The 13,280-nt window shown below is 42.4% G+C and overlaps 1 long non-coding RNA gene and 1 pseudogene across 1 annotated transcript in view; both read right to left on the bottom strand.

Moving 5' to 3' along the window:
- The window catches only part of LOC144578452 (uncharacterized), an 83,745-nt gene that overhangs the window by 65,991 nt on the left and 4,474 nt on the right, over positions 1-13,280 (bottom strand). The window contains exon 2 of the long non-coding RNA XR_013524284.1: positions 6,877-7,047. This is a non-coding gene — a long non-coding RNA (uncharacterized LOC144578452). The remainder of the gene's footprint in view (positions 1-6,876; positions 7,048-13,280) is intronic.
- LOC108591069 (large ribosomal subunit protein uL30 pseudogene) lies at positions 11,198-12,884 on the bottom strand (annotated as a pseudogene).

The following is a 13,280-nucleotide window of genomic DNA, read 5'->3' as shown; positions in this document are numbered from 1 at the left end:
TTCTGGTGGCTGAGTTAGGTTCAGGGACCAGAAGAGTCCAAAGAATGTGAGCCTCCCTTTAATGGAATTAAAAGCTCCCAGTTCTTTTTGGGCCATGATATAACCTCTGACTGCAAAAAACTAGTGGCACTGTACAAATGTAGCTTTCTTGTCGATTCTAGCAAGACTTCCCTGCACAGAGCAAAGCTATAGAGAACCAAGGTAGAGGGCAAAGGGGCAAAGTTATGACAAAATGCACTGCTTTTCATTCCAGCAGAGTTGTACATGTCTGTGCAATCTCTTCTCCCAACACAAGATCTATCTGCAATACTTCACTTATTTTTAAAAAATCATTCATTAGTAAAATTACTCATCCTCTGTTCTCTGACCATAAATTAAAAAAGAAAATAGCACAGTAATAGTTCACAGGAAGTAATAATTCAAAACACACAAAAGCAGGTGAGTATATCACAGGCAACTACACAGGCTCTTGCTTAAACCCTAGGTGCCCAGTAGTTTGCTGCTGTATAGCACCTCAAAGGAATGTATGATACATGGTAACTTTTTTAAAGTATCATGGTTCAGCTGGGAATGGTGGCTCATGCCTGTAATCCCAGCACTTTGGGAGGCCATGGCAGGAGAATTGCTTAACCCAGGCGTTGAAGAACAGCCTGGGCAATATAGGGAGAAGCTGTTTTACAAAAAAGTAAAAAATTAGCCAAGCACGGTGGTGTGCTCCTGTAACCCCAGCTTACTTGGGAGGCTGAGGTGGGAGGATCATTTGAGACTGGGAGGCAGAGGTTGCAGTAAACTAAGATCTCACCACTGTACTCCAGCCTGGGCAACAGAGCAAGTCCCTCTCTCAAAAAAAAAAAGGAGGGGGTGGGTGATCATAACTTTATTGGAATCATAAAGAACAGAATAAACACCTTCCAAAAATAACTAAAATTAGTTTAGTCTTCCAGTGCAGTTGTAAATGCAGAATTCAACATTCAGATATTACCATCTCACTTAAAGAGTTATTCTGGCTTCTTGTGTGGTTATTACAAACAAGTTAACCAACCCCGGTTACAGTTGGCACCTATGAAGGAGCCAACCTGGAGGTTCAATAAAAACTTTAAAACAGCCCAATGCCCATCTATCAGAAGCATGGAATGCTAGTGTTGCTTCTGACTCTAAAAATTTTTAAAATGTGCTTTTTAGGAAACCGTGTATGTCAGAATAATAATGGTTACTTAGTTGTTAGTCAAGATCACAATTAATGTACCTATCATCAAGTGAAAGAGTATGTAATTCATTTGATAGGAGCTAAACTATTTTTACCTGAACAATTTCTTCTAAATATTATAGGTCAAGCACTATTTCTCAAGCCTGTTGTAAAACATGTCCTACCATTTTTACTACTCCATATGCAGAGAGCCAGGTGCAGTGGTACATGACTATAGTCCCAGCTGCTCAGGAGGCTGAGGCAGGAGGCTGGCTTAAGCCCAAAAGTTCAAGACTGTAGTGTACAATGATCACATCAGCAAATAGCCACTGTACTCCAGCCTGGGCAACATAGTAAGACCCTATGCCTAAAAAAAAAATCCATGCAGAAGGGCCATGCCATGAATGCAGGCATCAGTGCCATTTCGTTGGTAACATCCCCATAGGATTTACTCACATCCATGTTTATAGCTAGGGCCCTGTACAGCAGTGGCTCTGTAATTTCTAACCAGAAAAACATGTCATGAAGAGAAGATACAACTGAGTGGGGAAAAATGTTCCTTAGGCATCTGGCAGCATGACTGTGAAGAACGTTAAAATTACTAGCTCACACTGGCCTCTCAAATACTGCAAAGTTCAGAACAAAAGCTCACAGATATTGTGCACATAAGAAATATGTCCCAACATGAGGCTTCACTTAAATACCCAGTTAGTAAGATAAGTGAAGGCTAAATGTATTAGGATCAATAAGAAATAATTAAAGCAGTGCCACTTGATTCTTACAGCTGAATGATATAACAGAATTGCTACATTGAAATTTTTTTCCTTTCAGAGTAAGCCAGTGTATTAACAGTTTGAAAGAATATATCTTCCATATTATTTAAACCATCTGGACTTATCACCTTAAACCACAGCCCCTTACCACCTCTACCCTAATGCCAATCACCAAATGCTGCAGCCTCATAATGACAGATAATTTGTCTAGCACTCTGAGAGGCCAAGGCAGGGGTGGTGGTGGGGGTCACTTGAGCCCAGGAGTTTAAGACCAGCATGGGTAACACAGCAAAACCCCACCTCTACAAAAATTACAAAATTAGCCAGGCATGGTGGTGCACACCTACGGTCCTAGCTACTCGGGAGGCTAAGGTGGAATGGCTGCTTGGGCCCAGGAGGTCAAGGTTGCAGTGAGTCACGATCATGCCACTGCACTGCACTACACTGCATTCCAGCCTAGATGACAGAGCAAGACTCTGTCAAAAAAAAAAAAAGATAATTTGTCAAGCAATCATGTCTATATTCATGTGCAGGAAGGAAAATAGGAGAGCACTTTAGGACCTGCTTACTCAGCAGGGAACTTTCTATCCTTGTCTTTCCCTCTGTCCACATTATTATCCTGACCCACTGTGACTTCACAAGCAGGAGGTTTCAGCTGCCAACCTAGGGGAAATGCAGCAGCAGATGGGCTTCCTAGCACAATGGAAGGCTTGAAGGGCCCTTCACAGAACTGCCTACAGAGTAGTCCTTCCCATCCAGGGCAGCTCTGGGCTACGCCAAAGCCACCAGCAGGGACGACAACCCAGGATTAATTAAGGCAGCTGACAAGAAGAATATATGGACAAATCTTAGGCAAAGAATGAGGGCATAGAAGAGCAACACATAACATATGTGGTTAGGATGTAAAAATAGTATTTCGTTAATATCTTCTAGAGTTGATAATGACTTTGAATTAATTCATTCACTTTGTTTTTGTTTGTTTGTTTGTTTTAAATTTTTTACTATTTATTGTACTTTAGATTCTGGGGCACATGTGCAAATCATTCAAGATTGTTGCAAAGGTATATTCATGGCAAGGTGGTTTGTTGCCATCATCCCCCCATCACCTATACCTGACATTTCTCCCCCCGTTATCCCTCCCCCACCCTTCCTCCCACTATCCCTCCTGTAGCCACGGTCTCAAACTCCTGACCTCAGGTGATCCACCTCCCAACACTTTTTTTTCTTTTTCATTAACTTTGTTTTAAAAAGTCAGTATCAAGGCTGGGCACAGTGGCTCACACCTGTAATCCCAGAACTTTGGGAGGTCAAGGTGGGCAGATCACAAGGACAGGAGTTCAAGACCAGCCTGACCAATGTGGTGAAACCTTATCCCTACTAAAAACACATAAATTAGCCAGGCATGATAGGGCACGCCCTACTGGAGAGGCCAAGGCAAGAGAATTGCTTGAACCCCGGAGGCGGGGGTTGCAGTGAGCCAAGATCATGTCATTGCACTCCAGCCTGGGTGACACAGTGAGATTCTGTCTCAAAAAAAAAAAAAAAAAAAAAAAGTCAGTACCACAACCTATAATCATCAAGATTGTTCAGAGATCTTTTTGTAAAAAATTGATGACAAATGCTAAAACACACCCAATCGTTAAAGATGTTACATAGCTTCAATGCAGCCTTTTAGCAAGGGGACTCAATAGACATACAGGGTTTATATCAACCTAACAATAATAAATAACCATTGTGCATCAACAGTATGAAATTCGGAAGACACAAGCTGGAACACCTATCATGACGCTAATTTTTGCCAAATATTTCAAGTTTGGTACAAAGTAGACCTACATCTTTTAAAAAGCTTTTGAGAGAATTCCATACATTTTAAAAACAAAAATCTATATTTACGTGCTAAAAGAAAAGAATTTTTAAGTAGCAGAACTTTTGAGATGAATTTGCTAATAATACTACCTTAGATGTGAAAACACTAATATTAGCACCACATCTCAGGAGAAATAACCTTTACAAACTTCTCTCAGGATAACCATAGTAGCAATGGAAGAAACGAGTGAATTTTCAAAACACCTGCAACTCAAAATGCATGTTCCTTGGCCTTTCTCTTTCTGGGTTTTATACATAGAGATTTAAACTCACATTTTACTCATAATGTGTAGCATGTCTCCAAAGACAGTTATCCAATATCCATGCATAGTTATCCATAGACAGTTATCCAATACCCATAGAAAGTTACCCAATATCCATGCCTCGTGGTATTTATGTCCTTTTGGGGTTCTCTCTCCTCGAATCGGATCTCACTTTTGATCCATTGAAATCTGCAGAAGTGATGCAGAGAGACCTCATGGCTAGATTGTAAGAGGAAAGCCCAAATATCTTGTACTAAAATTCTTAACTGGGGGAACTGAGAAGCTCAGCCCAAAGTCTGAGAGGACTCAGCACTTTGGGTTCCTACAAAAGCAGCCTGAAACCCAACTCAGAGTGAATGGTCACGACACTTAAGTTTAACCACGAAAATGACACTTAAGCTTAACCACGAAAACGACACTTAAGCTTAACCAATCAAAACCCACCCACCAACCTCTAACTAGAGATCTTATCAATCAGAAATTTCCAACGAACTTCTTACTAGTGACTTTTCACTTTAACCACTCTTTTTTTTTTTTTTTTGCCTCGCTTCCATGAACATCTAGAATTGCCCAATTCGTGGGTTGTCTACTCAAATAAACTTGTTAAAATTTGAATGTGCCTAAGTTTATCTTTTCACACTTAGAATGCTTGTTCTGGGGAATGTCAAATTCGCATAGAAGAAGCCCCACCACCCTGAGGTCTATGACTTATGCAGAAGCCCAGGATTGCCAGTGGTCACGTGGCTGCACTGCCAGCCTTCAGCTCTTCAGCCATTCCAGCCCAGGCACCAGACATGAGAGTGAAGACACAGCTGCAGACACAGCCCAGCCAAGCCTTCAGATAACTGCAGCCCCTGCCTCTACCTCACTGTAACATCGTCAGACATCCCAAGCAAAGCCCAGCTAACTCAGCTAGTGTTGGGGCTCCTTTATCTGCCTAAGATCCAGACCCACCAAAAGGTTTTCTATCCCTCTCCCTAAGACCAAGACGGTAACCACACCTGATCAGACTCTTTCACAAGATAACGTGCAAGTTAATCTCTGTTCCCTGATCCATTCATTCGTTATCCCTAGACATCCCCTCAATGGAATTCTTCCACCCCTTTCTATAACCGGTTTTGTTAGTTTGATGTATAAGCTTTTGACCCCCTTGGGGGATGGACAATCACTCTGTGACTGGCCTGGTGTACACATTAATTAAATTTGTATGCCTTTTCTCCAATTAATCTGCCTGATGTGGGCTGATTTTTCCAAGAATCTTAAGAGGGCAAAGAGGAAGCTTTCCTTTGACCTCTACGCTACTCAACCCACAGAACCAAGAAAGATAATACATTTTTGATGGAGCCATGAAATGTAAGCAATCAATGTCTGGAACACTATATATGTAAAATAGCAGTAAGCAACCTATTTGGTAGATACATATAGATAGCAACAAGCAACACACACTCCTGATCCAACACAATGGTTCCCAGTTCTCACTGTGTAACATCTCCAAAGTGTCTCCAAAAACTTCAGAAACCTTGTGAATAAACTGATATAATCTGACAATAAAACTAACTTTTTTAGTTTGAAAAAGATAAATATAGGACATACTATTCTTTATGAAGGGAATTAAACAAAAAGAAGTAGAAGAAAAATATCTGAGATAATTGTACTCATAAATCAATCTTTTATTTAAGTAAATCAATCTTCTGTTTTGTTTTGTTTTGTTTTTGAGGCAGAGTCTCACTCTGTCGCCCCAGCTGGAGCACAGTGGCATGATCTCAGCTCACTGAGCTCACTGCAACCTCTACCTCCCAGATTCAAGCAGTTCTCCAGCCTCAGACTCTGAGTAGCTGGGATTACAGGCACATACCACCACGCCCAGATAACTTTTTCTATTTTTATAAAAGACAGGGTTTCATCATGTTGGCCAGGCTGATTTCAAACTCCTGACCTCAAGTGATCCAGCCACCTCGGCCTCCCACAGTGCTGGGATTACAGGTGTGAGCCACCATACCCAGCCTAGTAAATCAATCTTTTATTTGAATAAAAGATTGGCTTATGGTTTTATTGATCGTAAATAGAATAAAAGACTAATTTTAAATCTTTTACTTGAAAAGGGAGTGTTGCCAATCTAAAACTGATTTCTGCCCGAAAAGATCCAGAAACAGGTAGAACCTCTGCTGTGATTTCCAAAGTCTCAAGGCTTCAAAAGGCGGTGTGCCTGCCACACTCCAGCTGCTGCCTGGAAGCCAAATCAGAATCTGCATTGTAACAAGATCTCTGGGTGAGTCATGCCTCCACTGAGGCTGAAGAGGTACTGGTATAGAACGCTAGTTCCCAAACTTGTCTACACACGAGAATCATCTGAGAATATTTTCAAAATTCTGAAAACCAGGCCATACCCCAAGCCAATGAACTCACCATCTCTGGAGGTAGGATACAGGCATTGACAGTTTTTGAAGGCTACCAGGTGATTCCAATGCGCAGCCAACTTTGAGAACCACTGGTCACCCTACATATGGCACTAGGAAATCACTTGGAGAACATAAACACTAATATTGGTTTCCAATTCCTAGAGAGTCTCATGTCGCTGGTGTGAGGTATGACCCATGCATCTGGAGTTTTTAAAAGCTCCAGGTAATTCTCATGTACAGCACAGTCTGAGAACCACAGACCTGGAGCCTGGCACAGAAGATTTCAAAATGGCAGCTGAGCCTGCATCATTCCTTTGGGAAGAAGGTTTTAAAGTCAGTGAACCTTAATTGAAATGAACAGTTGGCCTCACAGTTTTCAGCTAACTCACCAGGTGTAATGACAGCATCAAGCTCGCTGAAGTTCAGGTCTGCCAAGTCTTGGACGTCCCTCCGGGCTCTCCTGGCACTTTCCTCCAGCATATTTCTCTTCTTTCTATTGGGCTCCCTTTCAAGTGATTAACGATGAGCATCTGCTAACATTAGGCGCAAATTCCTTCACCCTCAAAAATAGAAACAAAAACAAATGATGTCATTGCCTCTTTGAAAACAATCAAGCAACTCAGTCTCAGAATCTAAACCAGAAAGCCAAGTCCAAAAACCATGAAGTGATTCCGTATGCCTTCAGGGCCAACATCAGCTACAAATATTACTCTCTTCTACAAAGAAGAGCATGCAGGAGCCTTCTAGAGGGGAAAGAAAGAGCTATAGATTAGTTTCTAAAAGGAAGGGAGATCAGACAGATCACAAAGAGGTGGGTTTTCAGAGATATATATATATATACACACACACATATATATATAAAAGAGAGGACATAATTTTATAGACAAGAACATCTAGGACTCAGAAACATTGGAGAATTAAATCAGCCCTTAAAATCCTTCAAAGCAGTACTTCTCAAGCTGGCTGCACATCAGAATCACCTGGGGAGCCTGGGCACCAATGAGGCCAGTTCAATGAAAATCTCTGGGAGCAAAGAGCCAGCTGGAGCATTGCTCCAGCTTAAAATCTCCCCAGGTGATTCTGTTTGTCAGGGCTGGCAACCACTAATCTAAAGCAAATGGGAAATAAAACTCAGGGCTCTGAGTTAAAATCCCAGTGACTTCAATGCCAAGACCCAAAGCAGTGCATTTGGTAGGTCTCACTTGACCCACCTCCAAGCATCCAGCCCCACCAAGCTCTGGGCCATCCCCGGTTCCTCCTCAGAAACACTTGAGAGGGGAGGACATCATCCAGTTTCCCTGTCCCCAAACCTGGGATCCTGCAGCGGCCCCGATCTGGGGAAACATGAGGACTTGGAGGCAGGAAGGAAGCTCAGGGAAGACACCTGTATATTGGGGATTGCCTTTGAGCCACACCTTCCTCACTGGCTTCTATTCCAACCTAAAACTCACAGGTCTGCTTCACCAGGAAGTGCCGAGGCTGGTCTGAATCAAATGTCCCTTGAATCTCTGAAAGGGTGGCATTAGGGCTGGGAGGCATAAAATCAAGTCTCACTCTCTTGTTACTAAACTTCGTCTTTCATTAAAGTATATGCTAAGATTCTAAACATTCTCTCTTCTTCATATATTGTTTTATAAAATTGAGTAATGGCACCTATCTGTGATATACCATACATACATATGCTTGACTCTTACACACACACACACACACACACGTGAAAAGACCTAGAATATTATGAAGGTCAAGAAGATGGAGATTCAGACTGGGCATGGTGGCTCATACTTGTAATAGCAGCAGTTTGGGAGGCCAAGGCAATAGGATTGCTTGAGGCCAGGAATTTGAGACCAGCCTGGGCAACATAGTGAGACCCCCATCTCTACAAAAATTAAAATTAAAAAATTAGCTAGGAATGGAGGTGTGTGCTGTAGTCCTAGCTACTCAGGAGGTGGAGGTGGGAGAATTGCTGGAGCCCAAGAGTTTGAAGTTACGAGCTTTGATCGTGCCACTGCACTCCAGTTTGGGTGACAGAGCAAGACCTCATTAGTTTTTTTTTAAAAAAAAAAGCTAAGAAACATCGATTTGATTTTAAAGAATTCTCCAAACAAATTGGCCTTCTGTTGTTTCACAGAATAATCAGATCAACATGCTTAAGGATTGAAACACATTTTCAATATGTGCACGTCCCTTGGATCCATCAAGAAAGCACTGAGGCATTTGCTGGGTTGTAATCTAGACTAAAGAAGTCCATGTAGCTCTCCTGGACTTCACCCCAGGCACAGAGACCTGGGTTCATTAAATACTCACAAACCCCAGCATGTAGGACATCACCCTTCACCCATTAGGAAATCAGTAACTACTTGTTGAAAGAATGAATAAAGTGAAACAGGTGCTAGATATCTCCTTTCCTAAGTTGTATAGAAAAGAGAATTGGTTTCTAGGAATGACTTTGTCACTACCTAGTAATGATCTTAAAGAAATCAGTTTTCCTCCCAGGGAAACTCACTCAGAAGATTGAATAGACACCCCCTAGCTTCAAACTTCAAGTCCTGTAGACAACGAAATTAACGAATTGTATATTTTAACTTATTAAAAAGAATACTGCAGCGGCTGTGGCAGTTCCTCACAAAGTTGAAGAGAACTACATGATTCCACTTCTAGGTGAATACACGAAAGAATGAAAAGCAGGGACTCAAACAGGTATTTGTACCACATCAGCACTATTCACTACAGCCAACAACCCAAATGTCCATCAACAGATGAATGGTACACAAAATGTGGCATTATACATACAAAAGAATATTATTCCGCCTTAAAAAGGAAGGAAATTTTGACACAGGCTACAATGCCGATGAACCCTAAGGACATAGGCTAAGCCAAAGAAGCCAGGCACAAAAGGACAAATATTACATGATTCCACTTGGAGGAAGTAGCTAGAGTAGACAAAGTCTTAGAGATAGAAAGCAGAATAAAATAGAGACTACCTGGAGCTGAGAGAAAGGAGAACGAAGTGTTAGCGTTTCATAGCTGCAGTTTGGGATGATGAGTAAATTCCGGGGGTGGGCAGTGGAGATGGCTCCACAGCATTGTGAATGCACTTAACGCCAGTGGATCGCACACTTAAAAATGGCTAAAATGGTAAAGTTTATGTTATATAAGTTTTACACTGCCACCCCCCCCCCCCAAAAAAAGACCACACTATTGGCAAAGGGTTAGCAGGTAAGGGGAAGTCTGGTCTGGTCCCTGTGACAGCGAACATCCCTGCCGCCCATTGTCTGAAGCCAGTTGTGGTCGTTGGAGATTCAGTGGAATGTGAGGAGGGAGGCGTATTGGATACCTTTAAAAATGAGAACCCCCAAGCCGGACGTGGTGACTCAAAACTCTAATCCCAACCCTTAAGAAGGCCGAGGCGGGTGGATCACTTGAGGTCAGAAGTTCGAGACCAGCCTGACCAACATGGTACACTCCTGTTCGAAAAAGAAATAGGGTGTGGTGGCGAGCGCCTGTAATCCCAGCTACTCGGGAGGCTGAGGCAGAAGAATCGTTTGAACACAGGAGGCGGAGATTGTAGTGAGCCCAGATCGTGCCACTGTACTCCAGCCTAAGTGACCAGAGGAAGACTCCGTCTCAAAAAAAAGAAAAACAAACAAACAAATTAGAAGTCTTTGGGGAGAGAGAGCATTAGGACAAATATCTAATGCATGTGGGGCTTAAAACCTAGATGATGGGTTGATAGGTGCAGCAAACCACCAGGGCACATGTATACCTATGTAACAAACCTGCACGTCTGCACTTGTATCCCAGAACTTGATAAAATAAAATAAAAATTAGAAGCCCAAGGGAGGGAAAAACAGCTTGGGAAGGGGTTGCCCCGCCACTCCGCAGGCTCCAGAGGAGAGAGCGCCGCCAAGGCGCCCCCAGACCCATGTAGCCCAGACCTAGTCCCTAGCCCTGCAGCCCCCAGATACCCCGGCACCGCCAAAGCTGCGTGCACAGCCGCCCACTCCCACCTCCGGCTGCACCCGCGCACCCCCTTGCGGCGGATCCGGCTCTGACGCGTAGCCCCACGGGGACGCTGGAGTGCTGGCCGTGGGGTCTCAGATAGGAGAGAGATCTGTCCGCTGAACCCGCGTACCTAGGGCCCTGCAGAGGCTGCAGAGATTCTGTCCTTTCTGTTGGGAAGGAAGGGAAAGCGCGCCAGGGAGCCATAAGCTAGATTTTTATTAACAGGTAACTTTCATTTGAAAATTATCCTTAAACAAAAGAGCAAGGGGAAAAAATGGATTCAGTCCTTTGCTGGACTACTAAAAAGGAATTTTCATGCAACTTATTTCAAAAGAGAATGTCAATGTCGATATGCAATATTTTTAATTGTTTTAAAAATGTTTAATTGTGTGGAATAATCGTTTTAACTGCTCAGTTCCAAAACTGGATGTTGAAGTGATGTTTTTGACAGGGAAGACTAAAGAAGAGACCCCATTGCATCTGCATTGGAGCTGGAGGACAAAAATTCTTAGGACACTGAACATGGAGAGTTTGAGATTCCTATACAGCGTGGGCTGTAAGTAAGGGCAATGGAAGCAGGCAGCTTGGCGGATGCCGCTGCTCCTCATGACATTTTGTCTCACAAACTTAGCAAGTTCTTAGAAAGTCCAAAACTCCGTATGTGTTGCCTAGTTTTCTTATATGATCGCAGTAAATAAACAGGAAAGATGCAGGTAATTTGCCTTTTATTTGATAATTTTCAAATAAAAATTACTTGTTAATAAAATTTCAGCTAGGATGTTCCCTGAGTTTCTTCAGTACAACTTCATTTATTGACTAGATATTTGAAGAAAAGTTATTCTTTATTTGTTTTGAGAGCAGGTACTATTTATTAACTGACCAGCTTAGAAAAATAATCATAGTAGGCACCTTAGTTCATTCTTCTAATAAGCCTGATGATCTGATCCTCCCTGTTGCCAGCATCTCCACCTTCTACAAAACGAGTGGCCTTTTCTTCATTCTGCCTCGTGGAGAAGATAATTTGAAAGGCCACAGGAAGTTAACTGCTTCTTTGAAGCATTTTTCAACAGTATAGATCTCATGAATCGGATCCTCCATGCAGATGATGCCATATTTACCAAAGATCGAGCAATCAAAGCGTTATCTGTCAAAGCAATTCACTTCTTACTGGTTTTGCCATAACCATGCTTGTAGATTATTTCATTTACTGACTTCAGATTTGGGTACCCCCATACAATATATGGTTCTACAATCCTCAGCATGTTAACTGAAGCCTTGTTGAGCTTCACAAAGGTTCCATTGAAGATTTGACGAAGGTGAAGAAGCTGCAACACCTTTTGGACCTTTGGGCTTACACCATTGATACCTCTGATCCTGAGGACAAACACCAATTTGGATTCTACAGGTACATAAAAGTTGCCAGCTCTTCTTGCCATCCTTGCCATTCAAAGGTCAGTTCTGTACATCTGCCTCTATTCCTTGTGACAGTGCTTCGCTTTTTCATAGATAAGCTTCCTCCTTGCCTTTCAAAGCATCTTTTGGGCAAACTTCTTTCTCAGGCATTTGATCTTCAGCTCTGTGGAATTCCTTCACTTTTTCTTAAGGGTTTCCGGCACAGCAGGAACCTTCTCTTTGACACCCTCCATGGTTCCAGCCAGAAAACAGGAACTATTCTTTTATTATTAAAGGGTAAAATCTGCAACCTCCAGTAAACACTACTTTGCCTGCCGGATCTTTAAATTATTAGCCCCATATTCCTCCAATAAAACTTCACTAAGCCTTTATGTCCTGGGTGCTGAATATACCCTGCATCTGCTTTCCAGAAGAAACCTGCCTTTCTTAACCTGGAGGTAGATTGCTGCTCATAGGTGACAGATGGAGTACTGCAAACCTCCCAGGGTGATTCTAGCCCTTGACCCAGTAGGATATTTACTGTTAACGATGCCCAGATTTAGAAAGAGGATGTATGCATGGTTTTGACACCAGACAGAGCAAAGAGCAACTGCATGTGGAAAATACACATGCATCCATCATCACTGCAGATGAGGAGAGCAGGAGGAAGACAAGGAGTGAATTTGAAAAACAGGATAACTTAGGTGTGGGTCTGAGTGCCCAAGATCAAATCTGACTGCACCCTCACTGCCTTATGTGATCCTGAGAAAGTTACTTAAAATATCTGTACCAAAATTTCCTCAATGTGAAAGTGGGAAGTAACACCTTTTTCATAGGATTGTTGAAAAGATTAAAAATAGTAAATATCATCTGTGTCAAAACCTTGATACTAGTGTATTTCTGTTCACCAAATGGTTTGCACCCCTTTAGTTTCCTTGATAAATGTTGCTTTTAAAAAAAAAAAAATTTCACTGGGCACGGTAGCTCACACCTCATCCCAGCACTTTGGGAGACCCAGGTGGGTGGATCACCTGAGGCCAGAGTTCCAGACCAGCCTGGCCAACATGGCAAAACCCCATCTCTACTAAAAAAAAAAAATTATGTGGGCTTGTGGTGCACGCCTGTAAGCCCAGCTATTCAGGAAGCTGAGGTAAGAGAATCCCTTGAACCTGGGAGGCAGAGGTTGCAGTGAGCTGAGATTGGGCCACTGCACTCCAGCCTGGCCTACAGAGCACAACTCTGTCTCAAGAAAAAAAAAAAATCAAACAAGTGATATTTAAACATCGAATTGGCTTTTATTAATGATTCATAAATCATTAATATTCAAAATAGAGGGAGCTTCAGTCAGCCTGGCAGACCAGTTGGTTTGCTTAAGGTAGCTTGAACAGAACTAGGGAAA

Source organism: Callithrix jacchus, chromosome 1 (assembly GCF_049354715.1).
Source record: "Callithrix jacchus isolate 240 chromosome 1, calJac240_pri, whole genome shotgun sequence".
Taxonomy (NCBI): domain Eukaryota; kingdom Metazoa; phylum Chordata; class Mammalia; order Primates; family Cebidae; genus Callithrix; species Callithrix jacchus.
This window is presented reverse-complemented; position numbering and strand designations above follow the sequence as displayed.